Genomic DNA, 25,660 nt, shown 5'->3' with positions numbered 1-25,660 from the left:
AGAGAGAGAGAGAGAGAGAGAGAGAGAGAGTGAGAAAACATCCCTTTTATCACGTTCTATTTCTTAGAAGTGAGTCACTAAATCTGTTCATTTTCAAGGGGCAGTAAATTAAACTCCATGTTTTAAAGGAAGGAGCGTCAACTAATTTGTGGACATATTTAAAAACCACCAGATGTTGTGCACATATTGGACATAGATGGTGTCTGTGTAACATTCTTTGCGTGGGCCTCGTTTAGCACTATGAATAATTAAGTGTTGGAATTAAGTTTTTTTGGTGGTAACAGTTGGAGCTAACATTGTTCAGAGCCTTTTACCCAGCATGCCCACAGTGAATATTCACTGGTTGGAGACAGTACCTTGGAATCTAACCTCTCTGCCCTTCATTGGGTCTTTTTTTTTTTTTAATTTATATATTTTATTTACTTATTTTTAGCTGTGTTGGGTCTTCGTTGCTGTGCGTGGGCTTTCTCTAGTTGTGGTGAGCAGGGGCTACTCTTCCTTGCAGTGCGCGGGCTTCTCATTGTGGTGGCTTCTCTTGTTGCGGAGCACGGGCTCTAGGCATGTGGACTTCATTAGTTGTGGGATGCAGGCTCTAGAGTGCAGGCTCAGTAGTTGTGGCACACGGGCTTTGTTGCTCCGTGGCATGTGGGATCTTCCTGGACCAGGACTCGAACCCGTGTCCCCTGCATTGACAGGCGAATTCTTAACCACTGCGCCACCAGGGAAGTCCCTCTTCATTGGGTCTTAAAGACAACTTCCTTTATCAGTGTGAGAGGTTTGGCTAGAGACCCAGAGGTAGGACCTCTGACAGAAAAAGCTGAGGGGAAGTACATTTAGATCTTATTCTTTATGTAATTCCACAAAAGTGTTGTGCTTTCAGTGCACCTGTCCATATTTTCATTATTCAGTGCAAATTTTTATGCACAGTGAATTAGCAAGACTCTTTCAGACATTAACAGATAACCAGAAAAGGGAATTTGCTGGTTCACTTAATTGAGAAGTTCAAGGGGATGAATTTATTAAGATTGGATCCAGGCACTCAAAGAATGTTCGTAGGATACAGTTTCTTTCTCTTGTCTGCCCCTGTATTTTAGCTCTATTTCCTACTCTATTGGCTTTATTCTCAGGCAGACTCTTCCTGGGAGGTGGTCCAAATGGACAGCACCATTACATTATACTGGCTTAGCAAGCCCAGTAGCCCAAGTTGCCTCTTTTCTTATTGCTCTAGAAAAGTGCCAAGGTTGACGCTTGTCTTAGTTCCTTTGGGCTGCAGTAATAAAATACCACAGACGGGTGGCTTACAAACAACAGAAATTTATTTCTCACAGTTCTGGAGGCTGGAGTCCAAGATCATGGTGCCGGCAGATTTGGTATGGTATCTGATTAGGCCCCACTTCCTGGTTCATAGATGATATCTTCTTGCTGTGTCCTCACATGGTGGAAAGGGCAAGGGATCTGTTTTGTAAGAACACGAATCCCATTCACGAAGGCTCTACCCTCATGACCCAAACACCTCTGCAAACACCCAAACACCCTCATGACATCAAGCACCACCGCAAAGACCTCACCTGCTTATTCCGTCATATCTGGGGGTTAGGATTTCAACATATGAATTTGAGGGGGACACAAACATTCAGACCACAAGAACACTGATTGGCCTACCTTGGGTCATGAACTTCCCCCTGAGCCAATCACTGTGATGTATGTGGAATCCTGGCCTGGCCAGTAGGCAGTCAGTCCCTCTTGAACCCATGAGCTAAGGTTGGGGGCATTTGTTTCTCCAAAGGATGGGATGGGCTTTGTTATCAGAAGCCGGCAAGCTAGACAAAGGCAACAGACATTCCCTGAGCAGAGCGACATGCCTTTAGACCCCCGAGGACTTTCTCTGATCTCTGCTCTCCCGTTCCTGTCCTGGCTTTCCACTCAGCCAGTCCTCACTTTCACAATCATGTTCCTACTCAACTTGTGGGCTCTGAGTTTCCCAGGACAACTTAAAGGGCAAAAGCATCCGTTTATAGTCTAAGGTCTAGCTCTTACTATTGATGCCTTGATTTACTTCTGTGACTCCTACATTCCTGACTCCTGGCCAACTTAGGATTTGAGGGGCATAGGACGCTTTGGTTTTGATCTTAATTTTCTGGACTCTTAACCTGCCTCTCATAGTCCCGAAGCAGTTACTACTTGACCTGTGGCCTTTGCTTGGGGCCTTTTGACTCCCTAGTTTCTGGTGTTTACGAATCTGTTAACCCCTTACTTCCCTCGCATCCTGTCTCCTGGTTTATTTTATTACTTTGCCTTGTTACCACTACGCCTTGGCTTAATTGTATCTCATGGGCCAACTGATTTCCTAACATTGGTCAGTATTCTGGTCTATGCCTTCTCCATCAACAGGCCTCCCTTTCTCCCTTTCTTCTTCTGGAGGACAAGCTGAGATAACAGTGGAGTTAGCCTTGGATTCAGAACCAGAAGCCCTGAGTTCAAAACTTGGCATATGTGACTTTAGGCAAGGCTTTCTAGTCTGTCTGCACCCCAATCTTCTCACTTGTAAGAATAATATCTACCTCACAGGATTGCCTTGAAGATTAAACAGGAGAATGCAGATATGGCAAGATAATAATAGATAATAATTCTAAAATGCTAATGTGTGTGTGCATTTTAAATTAGTTTTTCTTCACCCTTCTATGGCTCTTTTGTTTATGCAGTCTTCCCCATTTAAGCAGGTAGGCCATTCTGTGCTCATTAATTCAGGGAAGGAAATGTCAGAGCAGAAAAAACAAATAAGAATCTTTTTTACTTTGGTTTCCAAGAGTCTAAAGCCCTTAGGGGAACACTGAGATCACTGGACATGGCCAGAATGAGTGGGGGCAAGAGCTTTGAAGAGAGATTCTCCCTCAGAGGAGCAGAGAATCCACTGTTCTGGGCAGAGGAGGGGAGGTAAGGGTGGGAAGAAGACACACAGCGAGTCTGATAAAAGCAGAGCCCTGGGGAGCAGAAAGGACAGGGCTGGCCGACTCCAGGTTCCCAGTGTGGCCCAGAAATGGTGCTGGGCCAGAAAGGGTCATGCAGCCTGGGGTGAGGGATATGTCAGTGATGATCAGCGAGGATTGAAGCCTACGGGCCAAACAGGGTGATGGCGATTTCATCTGACAGCTGTGTGGATAGATGACAGCAAGGACCAGAATGCAAGCCCTGATCACAGCCCACCCACCCACCCCCACACACAGTGATTATCCATAAACACCCAGAGCCTAGAGGCATTCCCTGAAGGTGGGAGGAAGACTTTAAATTAGCCGAGGTTACATTTTTACCACTCTGGTTGAATAGAGGCTAAGAATGAAGTTGAGTTATACAAATATTTTTATATTTTGTGTATAACTGTGTGGTAGATTGAGAGCCATAACTACTACCCTAGAAAGCACTTAGCCTGTGTCTGTAGGTCGGTACCAGACTACTTTTACTGAATTTGAATCCAGATGTTATTGAGCCTTTGAATATAATGTCCTGCTTGATGTCTGAGGCCTGGTACAGCCACTCCCTACATCAGGGGTTCTCAAAGGGTGGTCACTTGTGAGAAACACACTTTCTCAGGCCCTGCCCCAGAACTGAATCAGAAACTCTTCCAGGTCATTTTGATGCATGCTAAAGTTTGAGAACAACTGCTCTACATCATTTCTGTTTTCTCTTCTCATTTACACTCTCAGTTTCTCAGACTTGTTCAAACATAGTCAAGTTACGGTTTGACACTTGACTAGCTTCAGCTTTGGGCCAGCCAGACATTTTATGCTTCTCATATGAGGAAGGAGAGTTTCTGATTTCCCCCAGAGTTTTCCTCATAAACATCCCAGTTTCATTTCCCTTCATGGAGGACCCAGTTTCTGGAAAATAGGGAGATGGGGAGAAGACCCTTCAGTAAATCGGGAGAGGAAATCCCAGACAAACATGGTCTTAAACCTTTACCAAATATGCAAGGAGCCGGTGAACTTCAGAGGGAATGATTTTTGTGGCCAGGCAAAGTTCCTGGGGAAATTTATGACCTAAACATTTCCCTGTTTCTGAGTCAGGAAATGATAGCACACAGATGGAATTTACAAAGGGAGCCTGAATGCAGTGGCCCCACCCAGGCAGCTCAGCCAAAGCCCCTTTCACTGGCTCTATTCAAGTATAATGAGTACTCCCCAGGCTCTCCTGGCTGGCTGCTTTTTCTTTTTCTTCGACTGCTTTCACTTTTTCACAGAGCACTGCCGTGCATGTAGTCCACTTGGGACTGGGGTGAGCCTTGATTTGGCAGGAGAAAGGAAGAAGTACACAGTGGCCTACAAAATTGAATCGCTCTGCCTCCCTGGCCCCTTTCCTTGAATAATAGGCCTTTGTGCTTTGAAATGTAGGGAAGTCCCAGTTTCTCAGGCTTAAAAAAAAAAACCCAAACCTTCCTCCAACTTCTCCTGCCTTAAGATGCTTAGCAGGAAGTAGTTAAGGGGCAGAACAATTATTAAATCAAATGTTTCTTTAACAATTTTAGAAATCGCTAGGATAGCTGATTTCTAAACAAATACATTTGATGCATTCCTTCAGATGGACAAAAAATATTGACTCAATTAAAAAATCCAGCTTAAAAAAATCATATAGGACAAATTGCTGCATTAAAAAAGAAAAAAACAAACCTGTTTTTGGCTCTAGCCAGTGACCCACTTTCATAAAATATTTGACAGAACAAAATTGCATTACCAGAGAGGAGTCCTGACAACCTTTGGAATCTGTTGAAATGGGTTTTTGATAATAGATATTATTTCGGTCATCTCTGTTCTTCCTTCCTGAATTTTATCTTATTTTTTCAAAGAAGAATGTTAATAGCATCACATTGTTTTTTTTAAATCCTGGAAGCAAATTATATTGAAAAATCATTATCATCATTTAAGTCCCCATATGTTTCAATGGTTTATGTATATTTGAACATCTTTGATTTTCATTTCACCATAAAAGATGTGATTTCACCATTAATTTTGAATTTTGTAGAATGTAGCAAAAGGTATAAAACATTCTTTAATCAAGGACTTATTTCTTTGGCTGCGTTGCTGGAGGCCAGGCTCTGGAACTAAACTTGGAGTAAGAGGTTATTGTCTGCCCCTCCAGCAGCATTCCCCTTCTTTCCAGTTACAGCCCAGATTTGTGTTTTCTCCTCTAGGCTACTTGATCTCTGCAAGGCTCCACTCTCACAGAGGAGAGAACACTGGATCCCTACCTGGCCAATCGAATTAGCAATCCCTTTCTCCCACCCAGCATGGGGAGGGGAAAAGGCACAGTGATTGGTTTAGGGATGGACCATATGACCTAGCCATAGGCAATGAAATGCACCTGAGACTTTTCTGGGATTGGTGGTAGAGAGGCAGGTGCTGTCCTCCCTTTGATGCTAAAGTTTGGGAGAAGGTGGAGCTGGAGACACAGCAGCCAGTTTGACACCCTAAAGTGAGAGCCTGAAGCTATGGCAGAGGCTGGGGGCCTTTAAAGAGCCTGAGGATGAATGAAGCAACCCTACTGAAGATAGAGCTAAGAAATGGAGAGAAACCCAATCCTGATGACATCATTGAGCCGTGTGCCTGAAGCCAGACCTACCACTAGAATGTTTAGTTGTTCTAGTCAACAGATCTCCTTAGTGCTTAAGCCAGTTTTCTATTTTTAAACGTGGTCTTGCCAAGGCAGGTCTGGAGTCCAAAGGTACTGGGCATTTGCTAAGACAAGGCTCCAGGTGCTGGGAATGAGGCTGGAGTTTGGTTGTCAGAACTGGGCCCCAGTGCCACCCTGCTCCCCAACCGCCTGGCTCTTGCCTGGGCAGGGCAGGGGGTGACTCGATGCTGGTTTCTGCAGAGGGGTGCTGGATCGACTTAAGTCCTTGCCATCTCAGGTCAGGTCTGTTCTGGGAACTAGGAACAGAACCAGACTTGGAGGTAGGGGATCACATCCCTTCAGCTGTGGGGAGGGGAGGGGCAACCTGGACACATATTGTGAGGGGCTATAGAACAGAAACTTCATGCTGTGTTACATCTCTTTCATTGCATGGGCTCTATTTTCCCTCCTGCTCTGTGTGCCCACCAGAGCAAAGAGTGTCTTTACTTTGGGTTTCTGCCCTGAATATCTTCCCACCCTCTTGTGCTCTGCCTAACTTCCACAACCGGGTTAGACATCTCTCCTCAGTATTCCCGTAAGCTCTTTTATGTACAGAGCATCTCATTTTTCATATTATATTTTCATTCATTTATTCAACAACTATTACTGAGTGCCTGCCATGTTGTTCTAGGCATTGAAGGTACAGCAGTGAACAAGGCAAAAATACCTGCCTTCAAGGAGTTACAGTATATTCTAATGGGTGGAGATAGGCAATAAAATAAGTAAATTATAAGTCTTTTAAAAGTGGATTTGTGCAAAGGGGAAAGAATAGGGAAAGAGAATAAGGACTGACAGGGAAAGGTGATAGTTTTTAGTAGACTGGTGAGGGGCGACTTCATTGAGAAGGTGGCATTTGAGTAGATTTGAAGGACATGAATGAACAAGCCATGTGGGTCTCTGGGGGAAATACTCTCCAGGTGAATGGAACAGCAAGTGCAAAGGCCCTGAGCTGGGGACTTGGTGTGTTTGAGGTACAGCAAGGCAGCCAGTGTGAGTGGAGGGAGTAAGCTCCAGGGAGAGGAGTAGCAGTTGAAGTCATCACGGGGTTAACAGGGAAATAGGGATCAGAGGTTATTGTAATTATTTACTGCTGCATAAGGAACCACTCCAAAACTTAATGGCATAACACAATTTATTATTTCTCACGATTCTGTGGTTTGACCAGGCAATTATGCTGCTGGTCTCACCCTGTGGTCCCTCATGCGGCTGATAAAGCAGGACACTAGGATGGCTGGGCTGGGCCTTTCTCCCAGTGTGGTTTCTCACCATTCACTTGTTTTGCCCAACCTTCTTATGTGACAGCTGGGTCCCAAAAGGGAGCATTCCAAGGGGACCAGCCCCAATGTGCGAGTGCTTATCTAGCCTCTGCTTGCATCACATTTTCCAGTGTTCCATTGGCCAAAAACAAAGCAAGCCGTGTGGCCAAGCCCAGAGTCAGGATGGGAGTGACTCTATCCAAGAATGTGAATACCAGGATGCAGGAGTCTTTGGGGGCCACCATAAAAATGCTCAGGGATCCTGGCTTCTAAACCCATTGAGACAGTGGGGCAAGGGTGTACATGATTGATGGGCTGTGGGGTTTGGCTGGAGTGGAGGACAGAGGCCAGGTCAAGAATGTTGACCACGTTCCTGTGATCTAGTTGACTGGCTTTGTCCTTTGGTAGAGCCAAGGGGTCATCTGAGAGGACTGTAGTTCTCCATCATTTCCGTCAGCCTCCATTTTCTTAGATGTGAACAGTTGGCATCTTCTCAGTCATATTTAAGGTACCGTGTACACAGTTTCAAGACAAGCCTCCAGGATGAATCTCCAGCTAGACTGCTTCCTTTTCAGCTGCACCTATGTATAAATTTTGGAGTTACCACTGACACTGTAAATAAAAGGAAATAAGATCTGGTGAATCCATTTGAATTCACCCAAATTTGAAAGGAATAGAGATAAAATTACAAGGAGCAGATAGCTACCAAAATGATTGTTCATTGATTCATGCAACAAATATTTGCTGACCACCTGTCATGTGCCAGGCATGTGGTATCACAGGCATTAAAGACATTCTGGAGAGGACCCTGAAGTCTACTTATTGAGTCTCATTTAACAATCGGCTCTCTGTGAAAACTGCTTCCTTTTTAATATGTTCATAAAAAGGTCTTTTAGGTGGTCTTCCCTGGACTGTCATCTTCCTTTTATCTCCTCATTGTCCATAGCGTTTGGAATCATTTCAGTGCTTTTCTGATTATTTTGGTTTTCAAAGTAAAAATAACTTTATACATTTTCTTGTTTTTAAAATGATCTATGCTTGTTTAAAAATATCTGAACACACAGACGACTGGAAAGAAGAGCATAAAAATCTCGTGAAATTCCACCATCCTGAGGGCACCACTGGTAACATTTTCATTAACAGCCTTCAGACGTCCCTCAGTGAATATACGTACATGATGCAATAAACGGAGTTGGGCTGTAACCTGATTTTTTTAAATCCCATTTTGTGAGCTTCACATTTGTTGAGTCCCACAATGCTGGATATTTAGATTGTTTGCGATTTTTGTAACGGATTACATAATTTTTTGATTCTCTGATTTCAGCTCCACCCCTGGGGTTTTCCTGTTTTCTCTGGGACATATTTTTCTACTTTGCTGAAGATACTATCTTTGTAGGATTTTTTTTTTTTTTTGTCTTGTCAGTTTTGATCATTGACATCTGTTTTGTTTAGGACCTCTAACAGGAGTTTCTAAGTGGTTTTCAAGTAATGTATGATAGACTTTTAAAGGCCTTATTCAATCTTTTCATTAAATATAGCCTACATTTGATTGACTAAAACATCACCTCAATAGATGTGTGGTGGGTTCCTAGGCTGGCCATTTCCCTCTGTATTTTTGAGTTCAGTTCTGTGTAAACATGGTTACCAGGCTTGCTACCATTCCCTCCTTAAAGTGATTTCATACTATCAGCATTTCCAGCCCCAAAGACCCCTGGCTGACCTGGGTGTTCGGAGGTGAAACTCCCTCCAGAAGTTCTGTGCCCTGGCTGGCAGTGTGGGTGGCATGTGAGGCAGGCAGCGATAGAAGCTAGCTGGGCCTAGGTGGGCTTCTGCTCCACTTCTTGACCCACCACATCCTGAGACTCAACTCTGGGCAGTGCCCTGCCACTGTAACCCTGTCACATCGCACACTAATCCTTTGTTATGTGAGTGCCGCCCTACCCTGGGCTGTGAGCTTCTCAAGGGAGGGACCTTTCCCATCCTGTGCAGTACCTGAGAAATATTTGCTGAATGAATGAATGAGTGATTGACTGAGTGAATAAAGGCAAGAAAAAAAATCCTGATATTACACCCAAGCAATGTTTTGATGCTCAGTGCAGGGAAAGAGGAGGGAGGTGGGGAAGCCAGGTTACAGAGAAACACAGCCTTAAGTGTGTGGGCTTTGGAGTGGGAAAACCAGGACTGAAATCTGGGCCGGACAACCTACCAGCTGTGTGACCGTGGGCAAGTCACTCAACTTTTCTGCACTTAAGTCTCCTTATACATAAAAGGGGATTCATTCAAGTAACAGGTAGATTCAATAAGTATTTATTGAATGCATTGGGCTAGGCACTATTCTAGGTGCTGGGGAGTCAGCAGGGAACACAGTTTTCTGTGACAGCCATGGGATCACGCTGTTCAGAGCAACTTTAGGAGAGAAACTCTTAAGAGCTGCAAAGAAGCTAACTTTAGCCTCCCTCCACTGCACCACCCTGTTAATACTGAGGCTGCAATGAGGGTGTAGGCCACTGCAGCCTGGGCTCTTCTTGCCCAATCCTTCTGTCCCCCTCTCTCTCCGTGGGTGTCAGACCTGATCAGGGTCAGAGGCTTTCCTGCCTCCCCCTTCTCCTTCCCCTTTATCCTTCAGAGATGTGTCTCCCAATAAGTCTCTTGCATGTCTAATTCTGTCTTGCTGTCAGCTTCCTGGAAGGCCCAAACCAATATAGCTCTGTTCTCAAGAAGCTTACCTGATGGAAATCAAGTAGTACATACCTCTGAAGGTTGTTGTGAGGATTAAATGAGATGAAATTTGACAAGGGCGCAGCTGAAGGCCAGCACCAACTAAGAGCTCAGTCAAGGATACACATTGTTGTTTCTATTGTTATTATCCTCACTGATTTTATTACCCAGGTGAGCAGGTAGAGAATGATATCTTTCAGGTGTCAATTTCTTTGGTTGGTTCAACCCAGTGGACTGTACCTATATCCATGTGTCCTTCAGGGTGTCTTCAGGAACAAGAGGCTAGAAACTGGAAGTGGGAAATCCTGGGAAGATGCTTTGTAGCCTTCAGAAAGTGAGGCTGGAGCTTCCAGAAGTATCTTCTGATTCTAGGAAGGTTGGAGTGTGGAAGGGAAGAAGTCTGAATGACCATCTTTGAGGTCTGTCCTTGGCTGAGAATAGCACAGGCCACTCACTGAAGCTTAGGGAAAAGAGTGATGGGGCAGCAGAATGTGGTGAACATGAGTACAGGAGTGTGGAGCCAGGCTGCCCGCATGCAAATCCCAGCCCTGCCACCTACTACCTACCTCCCAGGCTTGTTATGAGATTTACGGTAATAAAGACAGAAAGCTCAGCACAGAGTAAGTGTCTGAAAACTGTTGGCCCCTCCCCCTGCCCGCCTCCCCCAACACTTTTATTCTATTATACTTGGAATAGTTAACATTGTGTAACTCCTCTGGGTTGGAGAATTATGGTCAGGGCCTGGGCTAGGGAGCCACTGTCCTAATCTCTGTGGATTATTGTGAAGGAGAGGAAGGCCCAGGGAACGAAAGGAGGGAGGGCGTGTGGGCATGGAAGAGGAGTTGGGCTTTCGCTGGGCAAATATTTATTGAGCAGCCACCATATTGCCAGCCCCTCTGCTGGGTGGTGGGTTTATGAAGGTGATTAGGACACAGGCACTCTTCCTAAGGGGCTCAGATACTAACTCGGAAGCCAGGGGTGGACAAACAGGTCTGTAAACAGTGTGCTGGGTCCCATGATGAGGCAACACACAAAACTTGGGGGCATGTGACCCTGGGTGGACTGGTTCTTGCCATTGCTCCCCTCCCAGACCAAGTGAAGCTCCTATGGCTCCTAGATTTTTCCACAGAGCAAACTCATCCCACGAGTACAGGATGAATGTCTCCCTTTCCTGCCAGACAGAGGATGCTGAGGGGACGTGGCCCGTGAGCGCCCTGCTCCTGTTCTCCCCCAGGGCCTGGCACAGGGCTCCGCACACGTAGGCAAATATTTGTTGACTGAGTGATCTTCTGTCTCCCTGCTGTAAACGAGTATGACAACGTTGATCTCAGGGGTGGTTGTGTGGATCAATGGGGTCATGTTTATCAAATGTAAATCACCTTACAAATGTCATTATTGTAGACTTTTCTAATTGGTGTAGTCTCTTGTGGATTAATGTAGTAAGCTGTGCAGTCCTTCTGAACTTTCTTATGTGGTTATGTGGAGGATTAAGTAAATATATATAATATTAGAACAGGGCCTATCACGTCATAAATGCTCAAAAAGTCTTGGCTAAATCAGTGGGTATAAAATTTCAGTTATGCAAGATGAATAAGTTCTAGACAACATAGCCCCTATAGTTAACAACACTGTGTTGTACAGTTGAAAACCTGTTTAGAGAATAGATCTCACCACAATTAAATTCTTCTTGTGGTAAGAAATTGTTCATATCGCAACTAAATAAATTCCCCCAAACTGAAATCAAAACAAGCAAACAGGGCTTCCCTGGTGGCGCAGTGATTGAGAGTCTGCCTGCCGATGCAGGGGACACGGATTCGTGCCCCCGTCCGGGAGGATCCCACATGCTGCGGAGTGGCTGGGCTCGTGAGCCATGGCCGCTGAGCCTGCGCGTCCAGAGCCTGTGCTCCGCAATGGGAGAGGCCACAACAGTGAGAGGCCCGCGTACCGCAAAACAAACAAACAAACAAACAAAAAACGAAGCAAACAAAAAAACCCATGAAGGACAAATATATATGTAGGAAAAATAGAGGCAACGTTATAACTTATTAGAGTGCCCAGAACAAATACATCACTTCTAAAATTTATCATTCACCTTGGTTTATAACCCATTACTATTTCAAAATAAAGTGGTGAAAAAATGTGGGGGGAAAAAGTCTTAGCTATTATAAATATCATCACTGTTGCTAGTTTTTTATGTGTCATTTTACTGATCAGAATTCTGAGATTCAGAGAGGTGAAGCACCTCGCCAGGGACCACACAGCTGAATGTGGGCAGAGCAGCCCCTAGGAACCAGGTTTTCGGAGTCCCGACCCAATGCTCTGGGACATTCTTGGAACTGCCCGCCAGGGGACGCTCTTCGCCCGGGATAGGATCTGGCCAAGGATCCAGCAGCAGCCTTTTCTAACTAGAAGAACCTAGCATTCTAGAGCTAGCAGGGATTTTGATCATGTCTAAGCCCTTCTCTTAGAGGGACAGAAACAAAGCTCTGAGAATGTATGTATCTGGGCCCAGATTCACCCATGGTCACCAGGTGATGCTGAGATGGAGTCCCAGTTTCCCATTTCCAAATCTCATTTGCTTCCTGCCTCCTTGTGTCATCCCTTGCCCATGTCCCTGCAGCCACTTCTGGACTGTCCCTTGCAGAGCTAGGTGCTTCCCTGCTGGGCGTTTGCAGGGCTCAGCTGTCTGGGGGTAGAGAAGGTGTTTGGGAGCAGGGCAGGTGTTGTGGCAGGTTGGGGAGCCCTCCCCATTTCTTACCATTCTCTGGCGTCATTCAGGGTAGTGTGTGCACTGCTAAGGGCAGGGATCCAGGAACTAAACTGCCTTTGTCCAAACCCTTGTCCTCCCCTTACCAGTCCTGCATCTCATTGTCCCATCTATAAAACAGGAGCTATAAAATACCCATCCCACAGGGTCTTTGTGAGGATCGAGTTAATATGTGCAAAGCACTTGGAACAGTTGTAAGCACATGGTAAGAGCTATAAAAGTGTTAGTTCTCAGTATTATAACTCACCAGCATCCTACCTGGATATGCGTTGATGTGAGAGTTTCAGTATGATTCATCACACTCCCCAGCTATTCACGCGTCTGTAGTATCCTTTCATAATAACAAGTGCCATCTACTTGCAGTTAGGCTGTGCAGTATGCTAAACCTGTGATTTCATTATATCAGTTAATCCACAGAACAACCCGTGGATACTATTATTGTTCTCAACTCAGAGTTGCTTAGTCAAGACTAAGGCATTTACCAGACTCACGCAGAAAGTGACAGACCTGGACTCACACTCAGGCCTGTGTGATGTCAAAGCTGAGGCTTTTTACCACTACACCGTCTGACCTCCTCTTGAAGCCAATTAAAAACAATAAAATCAAGCCCCCGGAGGAGCCCCAGCATCCGCTCTGCTCACGCCTCTCTGCAGGACCTGTCTCTCTCAGAAGCAATCCTGCAGGGTGAGGTTTCCTACCACTCTTTTTTTTTTTTTAACATCTTTATTGGAGTATAATTGCTTTACAATAGTGTGTTAGTTTCTGGTTTACAACAAAATGAATCAGTTATATATATACATATGTTCCCATATCTCTTCCCTCTTGCGTCTCCCTCCTACCACTCTTATCCTTCGGGACAAAGGAGCAGATTTCACAGATGTCTCCCTGCTTCCTGGTAAAGACACAGCATACTTTGACCGACAAACAAAGAGCCCTCTTCAGATTAGAGCTGAGTTAGCCACACAGTCTTCAAGGGCCACCTTCCCAGCCTCCTGTTTCTTCTGCAGCCTGCAGGCCCCTTACCTGGGCAGGGTGGGTTGCCTGCATCTCAGGCACATGAATTCACTGAGTTCTGGGTGATCCAGATGTAACACGAGCTCTCAGTGACTCAGGCCAGCCTATCTGGGATTTTTCCTCTCTTGGCATGTGAGAGAGCCTGCAGTGTTGACATCTTTTAGCCAAGAAAGAAGCAGCAGGCACCAACCTATAATTACAGAATCATAGAACGTCAGTCAGGGCTGGAAGGGACCATAGGATGCGGAGAAAAGTATCCTGACAAGAGAAGGTTCTTGGTCAGGATCTCGTTGAGCAGGAAGGAAGGTACCCAGATTTAAGCCCTTACTTATCCTTGGTACCTTTCCTGGTACCCGCAGCTCCCAGAGGTGCTGAGAGAGGGCTGAGCTGGGACAGGGTGGGAATGTGCATCTAGGCCACTGAGTATGTGTGCATTCAGTGCTCGCTCTCTCTCTCTCATAGGTGATGATCCTGTAAAACAGGCTTTCTCAACCTCAGCACTAGTGGCGTTTGGGGCTGGATAATTCCTTGTCTCAGGGGCTGTCCCGTGTTTAGCAGCATCTTGGGCCTCTACCCACTAGATGCCAGTAGCACTCTCCCAGTTGTGTGACAACGAAAAATGTCTCCAGGCATTGCCAAATGTCCCCCTTCCTGCTCCCCACTCTTGTTGAGAACCAGTGTTCTAAAAACCGGCTCCTTCTCTTCTGGAAACATGTATTAAAAGCTTACTATGAGCCATGCTCTGCTGGCACATGGATCAAGCATGGGCTCTGTCCTTAAAGGAAGGACTCATTCAGAGTCCAGCTGGGGAGATGGACAGGGCCACACAGGTGGCAGAGTATGGGAAGCCCTTCCACAGAGATAAGCACTAGGCTCTCTGAGGGGCACAGGGCAGGTGCTTCACTGACTGGAGATCCAAGAAGGCTTCATAGGAGGACATGGCAATTTTCCAGGCAGGCAAGGCAGGTGAACAACATTCCAGGCAGAAGGAATGGAATATACAAAGGTCAAGAGTTGTGAAGTGTGACGTGTTGGCTGAAAAAAGTATTCTAGTGTGACCGTGTCCTAGAGTGCAAATGGGGAGTGGTTAGGGAGCAGCCTGGAGGAGGGTGAGGCAAGACTAACGAGGGTGGGACTTCCGTGGTGGTGCAGTGGTTAAGAATCTTCCTGCCAATGCAGTGGGCATGGGTTCGATCCCTGGCCCAGGAAGATCCCACACCCCGCGGAGCAGCTAAGCCCGTGCGCCACAACTACTGAGCCTGCGCTCTAGAGCCCGCGAGCCACAGCTACTGAAGCCCGTGTGCCCTAGAACCTGTGTACCACAACTACTGAGCCCATGCGCCGCAACTACTGAAGCCTGGCACACCTAGAACCCGTGTTCTGCAACAAGAGAAGCCACCGCCGTGAGAAGCCCACGCACCACAATGAAGAGGAGCTCCCGCTCACCACAACTAGAGAAAAAAGCCGCGCGCAGCAATGAAGACCCAAATGCAGCCAAAAAAATAAAAAATAAAAAAAGTAAGAATGAGGAGGAGGATAATGATGATGGTTAACTCATATTAACCATTATTATATGTCATAATATATGGCATCTAATGATGATGGTTAACTCATATTGAGCACTTATTGTATGCCATACTGTTCCAAGTGTCTTATGTATATTGTTTCTTCATCTTCAGGGCAATCCTTTGAGGAAGGTATTATTGTTATTACTTCTACTTTATAGATGGTAAAAATGATGCACAGAGAGATTATGTAACTTGCCCCAGCCACACAGCTTGGGAAGGTGATGGAAATTTGGTTATGAGATCCAAGGATTTTGAAGTAGAGCAGTGTCATGATCAGTGTCTCAGTTACCTTTTGCTGCATAGAAAACCACCCCAAAGTGACTGGCTTAACCAATGCACTTTATTATATTTCATGATTTCGTGGGTTGGCTGGGGCTCAGCTGGGTGGTTCCTCTGCTGGTCTGGCTTGGACTCTCTCATGCAGTAGCAGTGAGGAGGGGCTGGATGTCTGCCACCTCGATGTTCCTCCATGTAACCTCTCTCCTCTCTCTTCTTCTATCTGGGCCTTTGCCCATGACCACTTTCTCTTGCAGAGTAGCCTGTTCTTCTTGGTGGCTCAGTAGCTGCCAGGCCTTTTTAATGTGAGGACTTGGAAGTCCCAAGATGTTGTTTCCTCTGTAGTATTCTTTTTTTTTTTTTTTTTTTTTTTGCGGTACACGGGCCTCTCACTGTTGTGGCCTCTCCTGTTGCGGAGCACAGGGTCCGGACGCGCAGGCTCAGCGGCCATGGCTCACGGGCCCAGCTGCTCCGCGGCATGTGGGATCTTCCCGGACCGGGGCACGAACCCACGTCCCCTGCATCGGCAGGCGAACTCCCACCCACTGCGTCACCAGGGAAGCCCCTCTGTAGTATTATTCTAGTCAAAGTGGTCACAGGCACAGCCCAGATTCACAGAGAGGGGACATGGGGCCCACCTCTGATAGGAGGAGAGGCACACACATATAGGGAGGGAAGGGAGGAATTGTTTGAGGCCATTTTTGGCTACTGGATATCAGAGCCAGATTTTTATTCTAGAAAGAATGTTCTGGCAGCACTGTGGAGGTGGATTGAAGAGGGCAAGACTAAAGACATGAAGGTGAATTATGAAGTCACTGTAACAGCTTCAACAATTTTGGCTGAATTGGTCATTCAGCATCTCTCTTTTCTTCTGTTACTGTGGAAAGATCAGAGTAATTGTGTTTTTAAAATTATTAATTAATTAATTTGGTTGCACTGGGTCTTTGTTGCAGCAGGCGGGCTCCTTAGTTGTGGCTCCAGGGCTCCTTGGTTGTGGCTTGCTGACTCTTTAGTTGTGGCACGTGGGCTCCTTAGTTGTGGCAGGCGGACTCCTTAGTTGCAGCTTGCCAGCTCCTTAGTTGTGGCATATGAACTCTTAGTTGTGGCAGGCATGTGGGATCTAATTCCCTGACCAGGGCTGGAACCTGGGCCCCCTGCTTTGGGATCACGGAGTCTTATCCACTGTGCCACAAGGGAAGTCCCAATTGTGTTTTAATAATAATAATAATAACACAATAATCATACTAGCCTACAATTTATTAAGCACATATTGTATGCCAAGCACTGTCGTAAGTACTTTTCTACACATTTTAATCCTCACAATTAGCTCATGAGGTATATTCCTATTTTACCTTCTAGAAAACTGAGATCAGGTGTGTCAGTCACCTTGGGCTGCCATAAAAAGCTACCACAGACTGAGTGGCTTTTACAACGGAAATTTATTTCCTACAGTTCCGGAGGCTGGACGCTCGAGATAAGGTGTTGGCAGTGTTGGTTTCTTCCGATGCCTCCCTCCTTGGCTTGTAGATGGCTGTCTTCTCCCTGTGTCCTCACATGGTCTTTCTTCTGTGTGTGTCTGTGTCCTGATCTCCTCTTTTTAGAAGGACACCAGTCCTATAGGATTAGGGCCTCCCACATGACCTCATTTTACCTTCATCACCTCATTTTACCTTCATCACACTTCATCGCCTGTCTCCAAATACAGTCACATTCTGAGGTACTGAGGGTTAGGACTGCAACAAACAAATTTTGAGGGGACACAATTCAGCCCATAGAGTCAGGTAATTAGCCTCTGCTCATGTGATTAATAGGTGGGAAGCAAGTATTTGACCTGGTCTGTCTGACTTCAGGCTCCTGTTGTTAACTGCTCCTTATAGTATTACTCCAAATTGTCTTCAGTTCTTGTCCCAAGCAGGAAAGAACAAGGTGGAGGAAGACACCAAGCCTGTAGAGCTTTGCATTTAGGACTTAGCTATTTCTAACTGAGGAGTAGGAGCTGAATTCCACTTACCTGTTCTGTTTCTTTCACCTGTCACTCTATCATAGTGACCTTTTCAGAAGGGCACTGAAAGATGGCGGGGGTGGCATATCCTGATAGAATCATACTAGGGGATGATAGTAATGATCACTAACACTTTATGAATGTGTACAGTGTGCCCGGAAGAATGCTAAGTGCTTTACGTGCATTATTTAATTCTCACAGTAATCCTGTCAGGTGGGTATTGTTATGTTTCCTATTTTACATATGGGGAAACTGAGGCAAAGTGGTGCATTAACCTGCCCCAATTCACCCAGCTAATAAGAAGTGGCAGAGTCAAGCTGAGCACTCAGGCCATCTGAATCCAGAATGTGTACTCTTAACTATTATTCTTCCATACTGACTCTGGGAACCTGGTAAAGAATGTTTTTTTGATGTCGAGTTGTATGAGCTGTTTATATATTTTGGATATTAATTTCTTATTGGTCATATCATTTGCAAATATTTTCTTTCATTCAGTAGGTTGTCTCTTCATTTTGTTAGTAGTCTCCTTTGCTGTGCAAAAGCTTTTAAGTTTAACTAGGTCCCATTTGTTTATTTTTGTTTTTATTTCCTTTGCTTTAGGAGACAGATCCAAAAAAATATTGCTATGATTTATGTCAAAGAGTGTTCTGCCTATGTTTTACTGTTTTCTTCTAGGAGTTTTATGGTTTCTGGCCTTACATTTAGGTCTTTAACCCATTTTGAGTTTATTTTTGTTTATGGTGTTAGAGAATGTTCTAATTTCATTCTTTTGCATGTAGCTGTCCAGTTTTCCCAGCACAACTCATTGAAGAGATTGTCTTTTCTCCATTGTATATACTTTCTTACTTTGTCATAGATTAATTGACTGTAAGTACATGGGTTTATTTCTAGGCTGTCTATTGTGTCCACTGAGCTACGTGTCTGTTTTTGTGCCAGTATCATGCTGTTTTGATTACTGTAGCTTTGTAGTATAGTGTGAAGTCAGGGAGCATGATTCTTCCAACTCTATTCTTCTTTTTCAAGATTGTTTTGTCTATTCGGGGTGTTTTGTGTTTCCGTACAAATTTAAAAACTATTTGTTCTAGTTCTGTGAAAAATGCCATTGGTGTTTTGATAGGTATTGCATTGAATCTGTAGTTTGCCTTGGGTAGTATGGCCATTCTGACAATATTAATTCTTCCAATCCAAGAACAAGATATATCTTTCCATCTGTTTGTGTTGTCTTCAGTATCTTTCATGGGCAGAAGATCTGAATAGACATTTTAATAAAGAGGAAATGGAGATGGCCAACAGGCACATGAAAAGATGCTTAGCATCACTAATCATCAGGGAAATGCAAATCAAAACCACAATGAGATATCAACTCATAGCTGTCAGAATAGCTATCATCAAAAAGAACACCAATAACAAATGTTGGTGAGGATGTGGAGAAAAGGAAACCCTTGTACACTGCTGTTGGGAATGTAAATTGGTACAGCCATTTTGGAAAACAGTATGGAGGTTTCTCAAAAAACTAAAAATAGAACTACCATATGACCCAGCAATTCCCCTTCTGGGTATATATCTGAAAAAACAAAACCACTAATTCAAAAATATACATGCACCCCAGTGTTCATAGCAGCATTATTTACAATAGCCAAGATATGGAAGCAACCTAAGTGTCCATCAACAGATGAATGGATGAAGCAGATGTGATATACACAAACACACACACGCGTGTGTGCACACACACACAATGGAATATTACTCAGCCATAAAAAAGAATGAAAATTTGACATTTGCAACAACATGGATGAACTTGGAGGGCATTATGCTAAGTGAAATAAGTCATACAGAGAAAGACAAATACTGTATGATATCACTTGTATGTGGAATCTAAAAAATACCACAAACTAGTGAATATAACAAGAAAGAAACAGACTCAGAGATTTAGAGAACAAACTAGTGGTTATCAGTGGGGAGAGGCAAGGGGGGAGGGGCAATACAGGGATAGGGTATTAAGAGATGCAAACTAGTATGTATAAAATAAGCTACAAGGATGCACTGTATGAAACAGGGAGTATAGTCAGTATTTTATAATAACTATAAATGGAGTATAACTTTTAACAATTGTGAATCACTATATTGTACACCTGTATCTTATATGATATTGTACATCAACTATACTTCAATTAAAAAAAAAGAATGAGTCTACACTATTTCCACAAAAAAGAATCTAAGTCAGAGAAGACCCGTTAGGCCATCATTTACCCAAAAGTTTTCAATTTCAACCATCAAGATATTTATTGCTACATATCAAAATAAAATACTGATACTGTTTCTTGATTTATCAATTATAGAAATCACTTACTGACTTGGTGTTATCTGAGATTAAAATGTCTGTCAGTTACTTGCCTTCTATCTTTTCCTGCAAACCCCTATAATCAATATTTATTGATATCATATTATGTTTATGTAATTATTGTCCATTGCAAAGCCAAAAAGTATACTGTGATTACATTTCCTTCCTTGTATACATTTTTGTTTTTACTGGAGTTGATAATATTTGATTGCTTTTTTTAAAAAAATAAATTTATTTATTTAATTAATTAATTTGTTTTGGCTGCGTTGCATTTTCACTGCTGGGCGCAGGCTTCTCTCTAGTTGCAGCGAGCGGGGGCTACTCTTCGTTGCGGTGCGCAGGCTCCTCATTGCAGTGGCTTCTCTTGTTGCAGAGCACGGGCTCTAGGAGTGTGGGCCTCAGTAGTTGTGGCACACAGGCTCAGTAGTTGTGGCTCACGGGCTCTAGAGCGCAGGCCCAGTAGTTGTGGCTCACGGGCTTAGTTGCTCTGCGGCATGTGGGATCTTCCTGGACCAGGGCTCGAACCCGTGTCTCCTGCATTGGCAGGCGGCTTCTTAACCAGTGTGCCACCAGGGAAGTCCCTGTTTGTTTGTTTTACTTGCATTATTTTCTATGTACCTGTCCTTTTCTTTCTAATTAGAACTTTCATGTCCTATCAATAGTTTTTCATGCTCAAGTGTGTATACCCCTCTATCTGGAACTTTCCTCCTTGAAGCCCTCCTCCTCCAGTACAGACAGGTTTTACTTTATGCCTTTCACCTAAAGTAATGATAAATTAAATAATAACTATTATTCTGGGAGTTCTCTTTTCTTTTATGTTGGAACCCCTGTTTCCTGGGTCCCAGGTCTTTCTTTACTTCCTGGTTTTGGTGACACTTCTCCTTCTGTTGCTTTTTAAGAAATGATACATGGGAGATATATTTTTTTGAGTTCTTGCTTATTTGAAAATGTCTTTTTTTCTACCCTCACTCTGGATTTGCCGTTTGGCCATATAGAATTCAGGTTGCAAATTATTTTCCCTTAAAGACATTGTTCCATTGTCTTCTAGCTTTTAGGGTCATTTTTGAGAAGTCCAATGCCATTTTTAATCCTATTTCTTTGTATGTGACTTATCTTTCTGGACACTTCTAGTTCTTCTCTGTATCCCTGGTATGCTGAAACTTGGCATTCATCCTTCTTCATTCATTAGGCTTTCAGTTGGAGACTTGGGTCCTTCAGTTCCAGGAAATTTTTCTTAAATTATTTCTTTGATAATCTTTTCCTCCTCTGTTTTCTTATTTGGATGTTGAATTTAAATGATTCCCTAAATATTTTATCCTTATACTATCCTTATTATTTTCCATCATTTTGCCTTTTTATTACTTCCAACCTGTCTATTAACTTTTTAACATTGATGATCACTTTTGATTTCCAAGGGCTCTTTTTATTTTTGATAATATACTGCTTTTAAAAAATTGATGGGACTTCCCTGGTGGCGCAGTGATTAAGAATCCGCCTGCCAATGCAGGGGACACGGGTTTGAGCCCTGGTCTGGGAAGATCCCACATGCCACGGAGTAACTAAGCCCATCCACCAAAACTACTGGGCCTGCTCTCTAGAGCCCGCGAGCCACAACTACTGAAGCCTATGCGCCCAGAGGCCGTGATCCGCAACAAGAGAAGCCATCGCATTGAGTAGCCTGCGCACTGCAATGAAGAGTAGCCCCCGCTCGCCGCAGCTAGAGAAAGCCTGCGCACAGCAACGAAGACCCAACACAGCCAAAAATAAATAAATAAAATTAAAAGAAAAATAAAAAATTGATGGATGTGATATCTTCTCTGAACTCTCTAGGAGTATTAATTGTAATTTTTATTTGAAGCTTTCTTCTGTTTCTGGCATGATCTGTTTCTTGCTGATCCAATTTTTTTTTGCGGGGTGGTTTGTTTTGCTCTCTGTCTTTCATGATGGGGGCTTTCCTCCAGTGTCTGATGACCCTTAGTTATCACTTCATATTTTAGAGTAAGGCACAAGACCTAATTGGAGGGGGGAGGGATAAATTCGGAGTTTGGGATTAAAATATAAACACTACTATATATAAAATAGATAACCAACAAGGACCTACTTATAGCACAGGGAACTAAAATTAGTATCTTGTAATAACCTATAATGGAAAATTTAAAAAGAACATAAATATACATAAATATATACATATATAAAAATTCTTTTCCATATATATAACTGAATCACCTTGCTGTACACTTGAAACTGACACACTGTAAATCAACTATATTTCAATTAAAAAAGGCAAAAGAAAGACCTAACTGTAAGCCCTATGTGTACATACAGAACTTATCAAGTGGAAGCCTTTACTGTTGGGTTTTTGGTGGGGGTCTTGCTGTTTTGTTAGGGGAACTCCAGATGTTATTATCTATGGTTTTCTTCCTCTGGGGCAGTTCAGTTTCTTAGGAGAAGAATCTTCTCATCTGCTGTCTAGGGGTAACACATGTTGCCTGCATTTGGGGAGCAGAGTCGAGGAAGAGGACTGGGGTTCCCACTGCTCAGGATGCACTCTCGCTGAGTCTCCCTATTTCCAGACCTTACCTCACTCCTGCTGGCTACTGTGCCAGTTGTACTGGAATCTAGGGCCTCCCCAGTTCAGATCCGCCAGGGATCAAGCTTCCATTCTCCTGCCTGGGTAAAGAGTAACTGCTTGGCTTCTGGGGCAGAGGATGTTTTCAGCTCTGATCCTTACTGTGTTCAATCCTTTTTTTTTTTTTTTTTTGCGGTATGTGGGCCTCTCACTGTTGTGGCCTCTCCCGTTGCGGAGCACAGGCTCCGGACGTGCAGGCTCAGCAGCCATGGCTCACAGGCCCAGCCACTCCGCGGCATGTGGGATTTTCCTGGACCGGGTCACGAACCCATGTCCCCTGCATTGGCAGGCGGACTCTCAACCACTGCGCCACCAGGGAAGCCCTGTGTTCCATCCTTTTATCATGGGCCAAATTTTTCAGAGGTTTTGTGGGTCAGTCAGTTTGCTTCTCACCTGTAACCCCCTTCCCCACTCCCCCTCCCTTGCTCTGCTATGATGTTACCATTCCTCCGCTTTCCATCTTTTAAAAAGGAACAGAATAAATGCCAATAAGCACATAAAAAGCTGCTGCACACCACCAACCATCAGGGAAATGCAAATCAAAACCACAATGAAATGCCACTTCATACCCATTAGGCTGGCTTATTATTAAAAAAAACCCAAAACAAAAGCTAACAGTGTTGGGGTGGATATGGAGAAATTGGAACCCTTGCACATTGTTGGTGTGAATGTGAAATGGTGCAGCTGCTGCGGAAAATAATGTTTCCTCAAAAATGTTAAACGTAGAATTACCATTTGATTCAGCAGTTCCACTTCTGGGTATATACACAAAAGTTTTGAAAGCAGGGACTTGAATAAATATTTGCACACCAGTGTTCATGGCAGCAGTATTCACAATAGCCAAAAGGTGGAAACTGCCAGAATGTCCATTGATGGATGAATGGATAAACAAAGGGTAGTAATATCCATACAGTGGAATATTATTCAGCCTCAAAAAGGAATAAGATTGTATCAGTTTTTCCTCAGTAAAGCTGAAAATGAAATATAGTCTGATTTTGTAGGGGATAAAAAAGGAATGAAATTCTGGCACATGCTATAACATGGCTAAGCCTTAAAGACATTATGTTAAGTGAAATAAGCCAGTGACAACAGGACAAATATTATCTGATTCCACTTATATTCCGCTACTTAGGGTAGTCAAAGATGTAGAGACAAAAAATAGAATAGGGTTTACCATGGGCTGAGGGAGGGGGGATAGGGAATTATTATTTAATGGCTCCAGGGTTTCAGTTTGGGATGATGAGAAAGTTCTGGAGATGGATGGTGATGATGGTTGCACAATAATGTGAATGTACTAAATGCCACTGAACTGTACACTTAAATATGACTAAAATAGTAAATTTTATGTTGTGTGTATTTTACCACAATTTTAAAAAATCTGAAAAAAAAAAGCTGAAAAAAAAGCAGAAATCACTTGCTTACTGTGGTATCATGTCCCATTTTCTTCATCTATGTGAACATACTCCTTTTTAATTCTTTTACCGTCATTTTGGTGGGGTCTCAGGAAAAAGCGACAATATATGTGTGTAGTTAATGCATCATGTATAACTAATTTCCCTCAAGTATTTTTTCAGTGCCTGCTACATGGATGACACTGTGCTTGTGAATATAAATGTGATTGGTTTCCATGTTGAAAAAGAAAAAAAATCGCAGGCACAATACTTCTTCTATACTTGTACACTGTCAAATACAGTCTTGGCTCTGAGGTCACTAAAGCAGGGAGAAAATGGATTTGCTGCAATATTTAATATATTTGCTGTCATCTTGGACCATGGCCCTAAGTTGCCGTAGCAACGGACAGAGCAGGAACTTCATTAGAGGAGGAGCTCCTTGGATTTTAACCATGTTATTCAATCAGGCATGAATGATGGGATAGACCATCACATGGCACACAGAAGATCTTTTATTTTGATAAGCTGTGTAATTAGCTAAATCTAATAAGTCATTGGAACAAGTAAAACAACAACCTAAAACCTTGCTTTTTGCATCTTTTCTGGAGTCATCAGTAGTCAAAAGATTTCCTTGGAATTTCCTTGGTGGAACTCTCCAAAGCAGTGCTAGCAGTACTCTTTGAATATCATCAGCAAAGGGCAGGAAGGGGCACCAACAGATTAATGATGGATAACAGCTTACTGTCACTGGCATGTTGAAAGAAGATGCCTGGCATAAACAAGGTCATCAAAGAAATTATCATAGGCAAGCTTTAGGTCTTTGTCACAGGTGGGTGGGGAGCTATTTTTTGGAGGGAAGAAGCGTGCCTTCCCAAACACACACATACACACACTCACATCCACACCCACACCCACATACCCGCTTGAAAAAGCTTCAGTAGCAATTTCAAAGCAACATGCAGTGAGTCCATATTGCTAAGAGAGTTCAAAATAAAATGTGATCAGAATCAGGTGGGGGTGGGGTGGTAGTAATCACCACCAGGGATGGCTTCCAGGAGGACAAGAGCTTTAAGTGGCGTTTTGGAAAAAGGAAGAGTCACATACTCTTGAGGAAGGCAGAGTTGTGTCTGATTCATTAAGACCTTACCATCACTCCAAATCCCCAGTTTGTCTGCTTGTGGTTAAATCAGACTCATTTTCAACATTTCCTCCTAACAGCCTTCCAGGAGGCCCCAGGCAGAGCAATCCAATGGAATCACATCCTGGTGAACTTAAGAAGGCAAGTATTTATTTTCAAGTCTCTTTACCACCTCTGGAAATTAATTGTTTTGTTGACTCACTTTCCTTCCCCAAAGGGTAACTTCTGAGTTTGTCGCCTATTTACAATACTGGTCTATTTTACTGCAAATATTCTTTCATTGTGTTGTTCTCCCCTGGATACAATTGTAGTATATATAGCCAAACATGAAATACATCGTTTTTGGTTTTTTTGTTTCTTCCTTTTTTGGGGAGATGCTAATATTCTAAAGCCCTAAGCAAGGTAGCATGCGGTTTACAAAGAAGGGCCAGATGCAGTCCTTTCATGCTGTTAAGGGACAACAATAGAAGAAATGACAGAAGATAATCAGTGATTAATTACCAGATGAGTGATAGATACCAGGTGGTCCCAACCTGAGCTTCCCAGCCCCACGGGGTAATGAGGGAAGCAGGGAGGGGGTGCCTGTGAGTTATTTTCAGGACTTCAAAAAAGAGTAACCAAAAAAGCTCATATATACCAGAGATTAGATGCACAGGCTATTTAAACCAAAGCATCAGGTTTCTTTGTTCTGGGCTAGAATTATAACAAGTCAGTTATAGAATAGAAATACCAGTTACCCCATGCTGATTGGAAGCTCTGATTGGTAGTTACCCTTGTCTTTTTTTTTTTTTAAGCTGTGGTTTTGTTTTTTTTTTTGAAGATGTTGGGGGTAGGAATTAATTAATTAATTAATTAATTTTTGCTGTGTTGGGTCTTCGTTTCTGTGCAAGGGCTTTCTC

At 43.6% G+C, this 25,660-nt stretch overlaps 1 long non-coding RNA gene across 1 annotated transcript in view; it reads left to right on the top strand.

The window, feature by feature from the left end:
* LOC117313759 (uncharacterized) overlaps positions 1-25,089 on the top strand; it is an 82,659-nt gene extending 57,570 nt beyond the window's left edge. Inside the window, exon 4 of the long non-coding RNA XR_012323910.1 lies at positions 24,842-25,089. This is a non-coding gene — a long non-coding RNA (uncharacterized lncRNA). The remainder of the gene's footprint in view (positions 1-24,841) is intronic.
* The last annotated feature ends 571 nt before the right edge of the window (positions 25,090-25,660 follow it).

This window comes from Tursiops truncatus, chromosome 10 (genome assembly GCF_011762595.2).
Source record: "Tursiops truncatus isolate mTurTru1 chromosome 10, mTurTru1.mat.Y, whole genome shotgun sequence".
NCBI classification, from domain to species: domain Eukaryota; kingdom Metazoa; phylum Chordata; class Mammalia; order Artiodactyla; family Delphinidae; genus Tursiops; species Tursiops truncatus.
Note: the sequence above shows the minus strand (reverse complement) of the source record. Positions and strands in the feature narration are given on the sequence as shown.